We start from the raw sequence: 13,213 nt of genomic DNA on the forward strand, positions 1-13,213 counted from the left end.
GTATTTCTTAATTTGAACAGTTCAAAGCCAATTAACATGAAACAATCAATGCTGTACTATTATACTATATATCTAAATATTATTTCGACTTTTTCTGAAGTCTGTTGGTTTGGATTAACATTACTGCTACTGGAAGATATTACGTTGGAGATGTTAGAAAACTACAATATGTGTAATTACAAACTTGATCCCACCTTTAGGAGACTATTAAGACCAGCACAAATTTACAGAATTAAGGGGGGGTTAGTTGTAGAAGATTTTCAAGTGACTAAAACTCAATTAATTTCCAACAGTAAAAGAGAAGTAGAGTAGCATCAGGCTACAGGTTACGATCATTACCAAATTTTTTTAATTATTATTTAGACTCTCAGTTATGGATTAAATGGGTTTACTGTCTTCCTCCCAGTATAGTATGACTTGCTTTTGTCACCTGCTAAAAAGCAGTCTAAATGCTTCATATCAGCTATCTTGTAATTGACTATGCAATAGTTCCACAAAATCACTGAATTGCATTTATCAAAAAACCCATGATTTTTTTTGTTGGTGGTGCATGTTGTATAAACCCACAAAGATATCATACATCAAAACAGAATTAAATAATCTGCTGTTTCTGGAAAGTACTGCTTACTGAGAGATTAGATACTGATTAAAGTGAACTAATAATTTTCACATCCTATACTGCCAGACATCCATAAATTAAAATACTTCCTTTTAAAAGCTGCTATGAATTTGACATTTAGATTAGCTCTGCTGCTCCTATAACAGGCTTCACAAAAGTTCTCATTATTTTAATATGACTTAAGTAAACAAGCAATCCATAGACTCCAAATGCATGGAGGGGGGACATGTATTATCACATAAGGACACAGCAATGTGGTTAACTTCAGCAAAGGTATTCCTGATGAATATCAGTAAGTTGGAGATGACAGCTTACGAGACAGGAGCTACACAAGCCCTCTTCGCTCCAGGCCGCCTGTCCTCTTCCTTCCGTCTTGTTGAAGAGCCTCTCAACATTCACAAAACCAAACTGCAGTTACACACTCCGATATTCCCAAAGCACTGACACCAGATCTAACAAATATTACCTACGCTAATTAGGCACTTGTTTACTGTTTTGTCATTGATACATGAAAAACTATATTGATTTCGTTATTAATATACACTAAATACAGACATATAAAGGTAAGTCCAGAAAACATCATCAATAATCTTGTCTCTTAGGACATTTAATGTAGTCCTCACTTCATACAGAAGATCACTATACTGTACCATTACTCACTTTTTATTTAAAAAGAATTTTTTTTCTAACATCCTTTACAGTTCTGTTGCAAATGCTACAGGGTTTTTATCAAGCAGATATAAAATCTTGATGTTTAAACTCCTGTTTTTACAAATTCTCTGGCTGATACCACTTACACTTCATCCACCCATCAGAGAACACATCTGAAATGATAAAACTGTTCACACGCTTTCTGGAGAAGATGAAATAGTCTACAAACCTTTCCACTTTTTTTCTAGGGAAAGGAAGTGGGATTGCTCTTTGATTGAATTACACATTATTTTCAGGAAGTTCAAAACAACCAAACATCAGCACAAGTCTTCCAAGGAATTTACTGTTCTCAAGATTTCCAGGCACCTGTGTGGTTTGCTTGCCTACCCGCACATCTGTACTTTTCCTCCTTACAGCAACCACTTCCAAGTTTTGAGGTACAGCCATCACTAAAGCATTTTCAGAACTTGTACCCACTCACAGCCTACTCTCACTTTATACTTCTACTCCATTTGCAAAGAATTCACATTTATTTTAAAGGTTACAAAAAATATAGAGTCTGAACATGGAGTTTTTTATCATAACATTTTGTCATTTGTATGTACCCAAATACATACAGATGAAAAAATATCCTAGTAAATATTTTTATCTGGGTCAGTATTTATACAGGTTGTTGATACTGTAAGTCATAAAACTTTACTTAGTTTAAATATACAGAAGAGTAAAGAAACTACTCATAAGGAGATACACAGGGAACGGCAAGTGAAGTCAGACCGTTAGTAAAATGTTCAGTGAAAAGAGAAGACAAAAAATTATCCAGGGCACTGTATAAAAACAAACTTCTCCTGAACAGTTGTATCGGAAGCGTAATGAAGGCAAAAAGGGTACCAAGGAACAAACAGAAAAGAATAAACACAGTCCCCAAATCACCACGATGCCGCCTGCAGAAATTAAAGGTAATTATTGTCAGGCATTTTTGAGCTCCCTAACCAGACACAGCTGCCATAAGACAACAGCCAAAAAGCAGTGCTGTGTCAGAAATCTGTGCTGTGCCATCTGCCACACCAAAGTCACTCTGCTTCAGCATTAGAAGTTTAAAGGGTAAAGCACAGTCCTAATGTAGAAAGCACTACAGCCTGAAAGGCCTAAGCAGTCGGGCGTAAACTTGAAGCACACATAGCCAATACTATCTCTAAGCTCAGTATCAGCAAAGTCTTTATACTCTCATTCGCTTATTCCCCAGTCTATATAATTTCTTATTTGAACCGTGATAGCAGTAAAAGCCCCAGAATCTGACTGTATGAGGCACTTTAAAAACAGTGTACTAATTCTTCAACATTCCTGAAAGCGAATAAAATTGAGGTTAAAGCAAATGGTTTCAGTAGTAAGGGTGTGCTACTGATTGAAATGATGGAAGAATGCGTAGAGCAAATCACCCATTGGCATAATCTTCAATTAACGCTACTGCCACAGCTAACGTTACTGAAGCTACTGTTTAATGTAACTATTAATAAAACTCCTTTCTATAATTGACTCAGCTCCGGCTAGCCGTGGCAAGGAGGGCTATTCTTCAACTGACTTATCTAAAGATCTGCAAAGAACTGAAGAATCATTTCCATCCTCTCGGATGAATCATTATCAGCAGCAGAATCTCACTTCGAGTACCTCACTTCGAAAAATGTACTTGAAAACTGCTGCAACGTATACATCTATCCCTCTACTTTCACCTTAAAAGAAAAAAAAGAAAAGGATCACTAGGAAAACCGACATGCTGGATTACACACTTCAAAGCTTCCATTTTTTTCCCCTCCCTTTACACTTTAAATTTCCCTTCCTTCAGTTATCTTCTGCCAGCTGTGATCAATCACTAAACACCCAGGAAAGAAACTATGTACCGCTTTATTATCAAACACGTACAACCTTTACAATACTAACAACAACAACAAAAAAGCACGAGTCTCATCACAGTTGCAGGGATTTGTTTTCAAAGCTGCTAGCAACCATGTGGCCACTGGAGCCAGCCCTGCTAAGAGTAGCCCACCACCCACCAGCTGCCTTGGCTGAGAGACGGCAACTCCTTGAAGAGCCGGTAGGGATCTTTAAGAGAGACACATAAGCGCTAACGCAGAAATCTTGGAGCCGTGTTCTGGGTCAGCTCCCTCTATATGAATCTTGATTACAATTGCACAACAGATTGTGATGGTGCGCGCTCAGGTACACCTGCATCGTGCATATGGCCAAACAACCAACTGCCATTAGTAATCTTCATTCCGTAATTTCAGTTTTGTCAGGACACTGTGTACTCTCCCCTTGACGAGTCTGCACAACTCCACTGTACAACACAAGAATTTAGCCCTGAAGTAACCCTTCAAGGACACACAGACCAGCACTCTTTACGCTCAGGTTGCACTGAAGTAAAATTCTGCAATTGTATTCTGAGCCACCGTTAAAATGTACCTAAGCACCAAGCGGTTTTCTAATTAAGGTTTTTGATTCAAATTAGGACCATACTCAGCTTATTCAGCACGGCAGACGGCATCGCTCTGGGGAAGACCCACTGCTTGCGGGGTGTTTGAGATGGAAAAGGCCTGAATGTACTGTGAGGCTTGGGTGCTTCTGGGAGGGCTGGACGCGTCCTCTGGTCCTAAAAAGCCAAGGAACCTGTAGTACTTGAGAGGGTGTGAAAACCAGAGAGGTTTCTCCATCTTTTGCCTGCATCCTATTAAAGTTAGTGGTTAATTGTTTACTCAACTATCCCCTACACAGACAAAAGGACTACTGAAGATTATTCCTCTGTGAAGTCTCAGGAATTATTTCAACAGCAAAAAAGCATTTTTACTGCATGGCCTGAAGATCACAACTCCGAGGTCATTTGCAGCGTATCCCAGTCAGGGCCGGTCTCCCATTACAGGGCAGTGCTGAACCCACCCGCTTCCCCCGAGCACCAGGCGACGAGGGGACGGTGCCTCTTGCCTCGATTAAACGTCACAACTTACTCATTAGCAAATATCATCCTGGAGACATCAGAAACCAAACCTCAGTTACATTCCTGCTCTCAGGTACCTAGGGTGTCTTGCGTGCAAGTGAATCCCCCATGTTTAACTAATGTCCAGTCATTGAAAATTGGATTTTGATGGTGAATACAAGGACTCTGAGCATTTTAAGGTGACCCTGAGTATAGGCGAATCTTGTACTCTAGCTACAGCTATTTTTTTCAGTTCTCTAATTAGTTAGACTGTGCCCCTCCTTCATATTAGTTTGAAAGCTTTTCTGTCAAAACTGTGAACAAGTAAATTAAGTAAAGGAGAACTATGAGTAATCAAATCCTGAGGTTTGCAATTAATTAAATGAAACGGTGAGTCAGTGAACTGAAGAATGGTCTTATATTAAAACAAAACATTTAATTAAATTAACAGTCAACACATTGCAATTAATAATATTCAAAAGGAAAAATGAATACCAGTTTAGCCTTGCCATATTATTTCAGTCTAACAGTCAAGCATTGTGCTTCAGCTTGTTTGTTATTTGCATTCAAAGCTGCTATGGGTCAAGTATGATGTGCTAAAACAGGAATAATGAAACATCTGGTAGTATGAAATGTTAATATGAGATACCATATTGCAAACAGTGAAAACAATTCTGAAACATCCAATAAATTAGGCCTTGGAAGATTAAAAACGATATGCTTTCTTTTGAATTTTCTTCAATAAGAACATTAATAAAAATAAATACATATAATGTACTTCAGGTTTTCAGAATGCCTGCAAGAATTTACTAATTTAAACACTCACATTAGAAAGTACAGTAGCTGTTCTCTGTAGAGAAATGAATCATCTTTGTTTAGTGCTAAACAGGTAGGTAAAACCCAGCTGCTAACACAAAGGACAGTGAAACCAAATCCTTGAATAAGAACATTAAAATGACCAAAGCGTTAGAGCAGTTTGGAGGCAGGTCCAGACGCTTAAGCCTTACTATTGCAGATATTTCCTTTTCTGTAAACTGACTCAAGTAGAAACTGTAGGAAAGTTTTACCTCTAGTGCATGTTATGTTTTCAATGGCTGTTCAAAGATATCCTAGCTACCGTTTCAGATAGGTCATAATAATCCATCAACGTGAACCATTTGAGAGACTGTAAGGAAAGAACTTGGTGAGTAATTGGCCACTGCAGGCAGAGGATGGGATTTCAGCGTCAGCGCCGTAGTGCTGAGCTTTATCATGGGCTACGTCGTGTGAGTATTCACCCCAGGCCCTGGGAGGACACTTCGGAGCCCAGACTGAAATCCATGCTACATCCATTTGACATTGCCAAGCTGAAATGTAGTCAATAGCCAAGAAATGTATTACAGCAGTTGAGTTTCTTTCATCTGTTCTGATACCTGCAGCTAGTTGTTCTGATATTACAACCGTATTTTAAAAGCATGCTCTTCTCTCCCATTTTGCAACAGAAAAGCTCCCCAACAACAGCAAAACCTGATTTTAGAAAATTTGGAAGTATTTATACAGTATTTATCTTGCTACTGTAAAAGCAAAAATAACGACTAATTTGCTAAACACGTTCAGTTAGTGAAAGTTCAGAGACTACTGAAGATCATCCTTAGCAAAACATTTCAGACAGTAGTTACAATTTTTGAGGGGCCTAAAAATTTTAATTACCACCACTTTAAAATGTCAAGAAAATTATACTATGGCAAAAGAACCTTACTGGGGGAGAAAAACCCCATACAAATATTACACATATTTGTCAGGAGTTGTGAAAATTAATCTTCCACAGAGAAGCTCCAGTCAGTTCGCTTCTGCAATGAACCGTCACACAGTCTTTACTCGAAAGACCTTATTCTTTGCCTCTGCATAGTCCCTGAATATTCCCTACATAGCTTCCACTTCTGCAACAGATAGATAGGGACAGACCTACAGATAGGTCTCTTCATCATACAACCTTGCTTCCCCCCCAGGTTAATCGATTCTCTCTCATCAACCAGACAGTTACACTGGGGAAAAAACCAGTATGTCGTAATGTAATTTAAAGACTTTGTCAAATGCTCAAGGGATCAGAATTCGGGTTGCACAAATGCTTCTGAATTTCTGACAGCTTGATTTTGCAATCCTAGTAATTTTTGTTTAACACAGTGTGCTTGCTCACCTTATTTTAATTCTAAAATACGATTTCATGCAAAAGTTCACATGAGCATAAACAAGATTGCAACCTTTACACATCAAAATGTCCCTGCCACTCCATGGAATAATTCACAGAAGGAACAGGTTGTCACTCTCTAATTTCACACATTTAGACAGTAGCAAAAGTCCTGATACTTACAAATCTGGGTGTTCACTTCAAAACATGGAGAGTTTGCTTTCCGGATGCTTTCATCCCGTATCTGCCTCTGTTATTTAAGCTTCTCAGCCCAGGTATAACCTATGTTTTGTATAACCTAATCTTATCCTCCCTGATACAGATTCGAAAGATTGGAAACATTTTTAACATTAACATCTTCCATCAAGTCTCTGTACCTGAGATACTTCATATCCTTGATCCACATGAAGGTACGATGACCAAAGACCTGTCAGATGTCTTGTCTAAACACAGGGAGCTCCGTTTGAACTATATAGAAATTTTAATCCTAAATCTGTGCTTAAACCTGTGTTAAAATGAGCACTTATGTTCGAGCCGATACAATACCCAGCTACGTATTTTACAGATTACTTCGTATCCAAAAAGGTAGCCGGTATCTTATGGCAAACAAAATTGCAGCTTACCTTACTGGAGAGAAACAGAAAAATCAGAACTACAAAGAGCACTGAGAGGGTTACATTAATTTTTTTTTCTTCCATTCTTAACAATGTGTCTCATGAGAATTGATTAATTTTGTGACATTTTCTGCTCTTTTTTACAATCTATGCCATGAGAATGATTTGTCAAGACTGTAATGTATAATACTTTTAGTGTGCTGCACTACTGTGACCTTTACCTTCTTCTGTATATTTGATTGACCACCCCCCCTTTTGATCTACAGGTTTCAGAAGATGGAAGCATACACAAGACAGACACATCAGCCACTGAATTATTGTTGAAGAGATCACAATCACTTTATACAGATAATTTGTATGTTCCTCGGTGCATATCTGATGCAGTTTTAGTCATGTCATTGAAAATTTTCAACATAAAATGAAAATGCTTACATTACGTGGTGTACTTAAAAAGTGTTTTCATACATCAGAAGAGTGACAAATTCACACATTAGGACTCAGATTTCAGTAAGGATAAGACAAGTTAAACTAATGCTCATAATCATCCAAATTCTCAAACTATCCACTTACGCTTTCATAATGCTGTCACAGACTAAAGATTACACTTCTTTGAGATAAGGACTTAAAAAATTAAAAACTAAACCAGAAACATGTTATATTACCTCCCTGAGAGCAACATATAAAATAAATTCCATTTATAGGAAAAGAATGTTGACTCCAAAGTGCTAAATATTCAGAAGCCACGGGAAAGAATACAGTGGTGGTTATCATCAGCCCCAAAATGAGAACTGACCTTTGACACAGGCCTCACAACCTGCAGAGCAGGAATGCTTTGGTAACTTCGGTAATTCTTTCAGTGTCAGGACAAAGAAGAATATTGGCACGCACTGGCACCCAGCCAGCGCTGTGCACTATCATCTAGTGATAGTGGGCAATATTTACTTGAGTCAAATTCAAAACAACCTGGTCTGCCCAACGTCCCAGAAAGCTCACACACAGTCAGGGCCCTGGATGCACTAACAGGGCTTAACGGCCACCTTCTCTTAGGGTCCAGAGCTTGCCACATTTGATTCCGACTGCAGGACGTAGTCATCCATTTTAGAACACATTTGGATTCATGGGAACCTAAAACTGTGTTATAAATACATTTAAACTTAATAGCCCTCATATTCACCATGGATATTCTGTAATTTCTCTATAATCACAGAAGTCTGTCATGGTGCACGTGCTGCCATCTGAAATTAGAATTAGCTGTTATTATTTTTTTTTTCTCCACGTTTACTCCTTTCCCATTAAATCAACTTCTGTGGGTTTAAAAGCACCTGTCCACAAGCAGTAATGATTGGGAAATTGCTGAAGTTTTCGGAGGTCCTTTCAGTTAAGTACCAAAAAGTCTGAAAGCTTATCTGGAATTGGCACAAATCTCTTGAGTTTGTAAAATTAATTGGGCTGGAAGGTCTTCAGAGAATAAGGATATCTTTGTGAGTGATTTCAAGCTACTTCCTACTTGTGATTGGAAAATACCGTACAAATATTTTTTTTGTATCAGATGGCACGGCTCAGCTACGTCCTAGCCGTCACAGATCACATTTTAAAAAATGGTATATTACAAGGATTTTAACTGAATACCGAGTTCCATAAATTCATCATGCTACAGTATTTCAGATGAAACCTCAATATACTGTCAAGTTCAGCACTGCTGTTAGAGACTGGACTGCTAAAATATTACCCCTGCTAGCCGCTGTTCACTTCAACTGGACCAGCCTGACCAACGCTATGGGCTTTCCTACCGTGCAGATCCCTCACCCAACGCCTCCTAGAAGCTGAAGTGTTAGAGGGGAGAAATACTACTCTAACGTCTCCTCAGATGTTTTCACAGAACTGAAACCAAGCAAATAATAATTTCACATTATTACTCACCAAGCTACAAACAGCAGCAGTGAGCTCCCTCTTTACTTGACGGCAACTGCATTACAGAAACTTTGCTCGCAAATGAACAGCAGAAATGCCATGAACAACAAACTGTTCTCCGCTATTGTTCACACTGGCTAGAAGAGGGGAAAAAATTTGTATTCAGCAAACTCAAACTAGCTTAAGTTGCAAGTGCAGATGAAGTACTCAACCAAGGACGCGATTCTGCCTTCCTCATAGGCACTGTGATCCTCCCGTTTTGCAGCAACCCCTCTGCAATCAACTTAAAATCAGTGGGATTATTTGCAAAGGTTACGTCCTTCTTACCAAAATTATTGGGAATAGACCATCAGTTGGGGTGGCAACTAGTGCTAGCTCAGATGGTAAAATTTGAGCCAGGCTCCTCTGCTTAGCAACTTCATAAAATCATCTCCTACATGTTATTTCTTCCACATAAGCAATTTTTCAAGACCTCTGCCAGAATAGACACTAAACGCTACGATAACACAGCTACCACTGCTCTTAGTTACTTAAGGCTGAGAAATAAGTGGCCAGTTCACAAAACGCACAAAAATATTACGCTTATTTGAAGCGCAATAACCTAAGCAATGAAAAGAGGGAGACCATGCACTCCTCTCCACATGGCATTTAATTAACGCAAGCTCAAAAGATGCAAGTTCGAAAGCAGCATCACTTAAGACCATAAATTCATGGAATACTCTTCTGAGACCTATAATCGCTTTCCAATTCTGGCTGTTGAATGAAAGCAAAATATTAGTGCTTTAAGATCACTTGAAATACCACAGCTTATTCATAGTGAAAAATATTTTTGGATGGTATTAGGATAGACTAGTAAAGCAGTAACGTCTCTGGCTAAGGAGAAAAATGGTTCAGTAAAAATTCAGGAAATCAATGACACAGACTCCAAGCAGATCTCCAGCTTTAAGGTAGAATCTACCACATTTACAATTGCTATCAATTTGACAAAAGATGTAGAACGTAGTGCAGAAAGGTGACTTAAATTTTCTTGGAATAGCTGATTCATAGTTTTCCCAAATGAATTTTCTGTTAATTGTTCAATATAAAATACAGTAACACATGGGGGGGAACAAGGACTAGACTCTAGGTCTCTACCTCCCCCAGTGAAGACTCTACCTACTGTTACATTACGATCTCTTTCTCTATACACTTTTGGCATGAAAAAACTCGTTGGGTTTTTTTTCTTTTTTTAAATTCAGGGAGTGGAAAAACACATCCATCCCAAACAGTTATAACGTGATGCTTCACACAGTCATCAGGAATGTAGCACTTGCCACAAAGTCCCCTTCACCAGTATTGATTATTTTAAGTAGGATTCTGTGGTGAGTTGGCATTAGTGGTGTGTCATGGCATATGCATGCCACGTATTTCTTCTCTCCAAGAAGAAAATGAGATATTTTAGATTAATTTATTTTTATTTCACCAAGGTTTGGACAGAAATTCGGTCGGCCGTACTTGGGAAAGGACAAGCTTTCATGCAATGTTCCAGCAAATTTCTGCGAGGCAAGAACAACCGTGTCGGGCAGCAAATATTGCCCACACACTTCCTCGGGTCAAAGCTGAGCTGCTGCTTTGGGCACCTTCTGCAAATAGGCGACAGATGTGTGAATTTCTAATACTGCAAAGGGAAAATGAGGAGGCAGCCCACAGGCTGGAGAAACCAGATTTAACTTCTAGCTATCTTTAGACCTCAGGTGAAGAAACACAAAAAGGTGTGTTTTCCCCTGGGGCATACGTTAATGACTATTGATCACACAACCAGAGAATTTATGGAACATGATTACAGAGGATTGTGTACCTTAACTTTTTCCCTTTTTTATGTAATTTTACTTCTGATTGTTCTGATCTCTCTGTTTTTAAGTTACCTTCATATAGTTTTGTTGAAGCTTATTCATGCACATTTACTTACACAAATAACACAAGAGACAAGTAATTTAGTCCCAATAGGTTAATATCTTCTTTGTTTATGAAGTTATGCCAGAAGAGCTATTTCCATTTTATGCTATGCAAGGTAAAGAACATTTTTCAAAGCTGAGACACTGACTGGAAGCTTATTTTGTTGTTCCAGCTGGTGAATAAAAATAACACGTAGAAGATGAACTACACCATTTTTAAAATCTTAAAGGATGTGTCTCTACTCATTGGTCAAGCTGAATTAACTTGCAGCCTCCAAGCCAAATGCAGGCTCAAAAAGGAGAGGAATAATTTAGTCACTGAATTGAAACACTGAGTAATCTAGAATTATGCAAATATTCTCTTTGACCTTGCAAATCTTTACAGATAAACTCTACTGGGTTTTAGCCCTGTGTTTGCATCAGTATAGCAGTTTTATTTCTTCTGAAACTACAGCAAAAAAACATTTTTAGCTTAGGTTTTGTGCAACTATTTCAGTAGTCAAAGTACATTCAGATCTTAAAACAGATTCTCAGATTTTTTAATTCAAGTTAATTAAATTTACTTTAAAAATAAAAATATATTTAATATAAATGATGTCCAAGATGTACTGAATTTCTTATAGCCAATTCAGGAAAATATTGCAGGTATCTCTTCATCTTGCTTTTCCAGAAGTCTACATCATATAAGTAACCCCTTGCAAGCATTCCCTTCAAAATTATTCTACTCTGCAGTCCTCAGCCATTTCTCAATATTAATATTGTACTCTTTGCAGCTATCTTTTTAGCGCTGAGAGGATTAAATCTACTTTAAGGCTTCTTCACACATTGATAGGTTGAGTATTATACATTATTATAAAGTTATCTAAATAATATTCCTGTGTGTTTCCAGTAAGCATTTAACTCTGGTATTAGAAATTTAATGAGATACATCTGTCAATTTAATAGTTTATTAAAAAGACACATTATAATTCTTCTATAGATATTGCTTTTAAATAAATCTTTTCAGTATTTATCTACTATATCCTTTAATTGAGATGTCCCTAACAGTGACACTACTTTGCTAGGAGTAGGTTTAATAGGATAGTTACTGTGGATTAATTAGTAGTTGACCAGTTCACTACGTTAAATATAAATCTTAATGGTAATTTTATTCCTCTATATAGTTTTAGGAACCAGTTCCTATTTAAGGAAGACCTACTCACTTCACTTGAGCTGAGAAGTGAATGTGAGACAGTTAGGCTGCCCTAATGTGTTGGAACTTACAGATGACCAAGAAACATCTTTATAATTCTATTCAGGAAATAAAGGATGTAATATCCACAATCCCATCAGTCCTTATTTCTTTCAAAAGCCACTAAACTGCTTATACTTGAGAAGAAAATTAACCTTTTTACTGATTAATCACTAGACAGCTTTGACTGGTGAAGAGAAAATTGTATTTCAAATGAACAGCTACCTGTTATCAAATTACAAGGCATTTTCATCAAAGGACCAAAAAATGCAGCACACTGACCAGTTAACATGTTTCCACTGACCTGGGGGGATTTTTCCAGTTAACAGCTTCTGAAGAATGCTTCCTTTTGATTCTTGTCTCTGACACAAAAATGATTGTCCCATTTAACCACTGTTCTATCACATACATCAGAGAATCCTATTTACTCACACACTACCGGAACATTAAAACACAATAGTGTGATTGTCTCTGGAAGAAAATTTTAAAGATTGACTTTTTTTCTTTTTTTTTTAAAAAAGGGAGTAAGATCAAAAGCTAACTTTAATAGATGTTTGACTAAGGTCACACTCCTAGGAAATGGAACACTGAAGATGAAAGAGAACAAATAGATTTGGCTTTTGATCTCAGCCAAATGCATTTGGCATTGTTTAGTGTTTATAAAACACTTCAACTTTAGGCCATATCATGACTAAAATGAATTGATTGAAGACCTGAGGTTTTAATAGTTCAGTAAGACTTTAACATGTACCAACATTTGAAAAAACTTCTTTCCTAAGTATCTGCCTAGGTTTTTTCTTACTGGAATGAAGTCAGGTCAAACCTAACTACTGTTGCTAATGCCAAATATGTATACACAATTTAAAAAATACTTTTTCCTAATCGTAGGCAAATTTAACAGTTATTACCCACTAGTGCTGTTAAGTAAGGACCACTGGTATTCTTAGCAAGAAATCTTAAGGGAAAGCACACAGCACTGAGAAAAGGTATTGGGATTATTTAAATAACTGTCTCCCTAGCCAAGACTACGTATCAGAACCTTTTACCAAACTCCTTCATAGTTCTAATCCTCCTAAAAAGTATTGTGGACATCCAAATTTGTAACTTAAATAGTAGCAAGG

General features: G+C 37.5%; 1 protein-coding gene across 4 annotated transcripts in view; it reads right to left on the minus strand.

Moving 5' to 3' along the window:
* Nucleotides 1-13,213, minus strand: part of DACH2 (dachshund family transcription factor 2) — a 313,869-nt gene that overhangs the window by 102,339 nt on the left and 198,317 nt on the right. The window lies entirely within an intron of this gene.

Source organism: Accipiter gentilis, chromosome 24 (assembly GCF_929443795.1).
Source record: "Accipiter gentilis chromosome 24, bAccGen1.1, whole genome shotgun sequence".
NCBI classification, from domain to species: Eukaryota; Metazoa; Chordata; class Aves; order Accipitriformes; family Accipitridae; genus Astur; species Astur gentilis.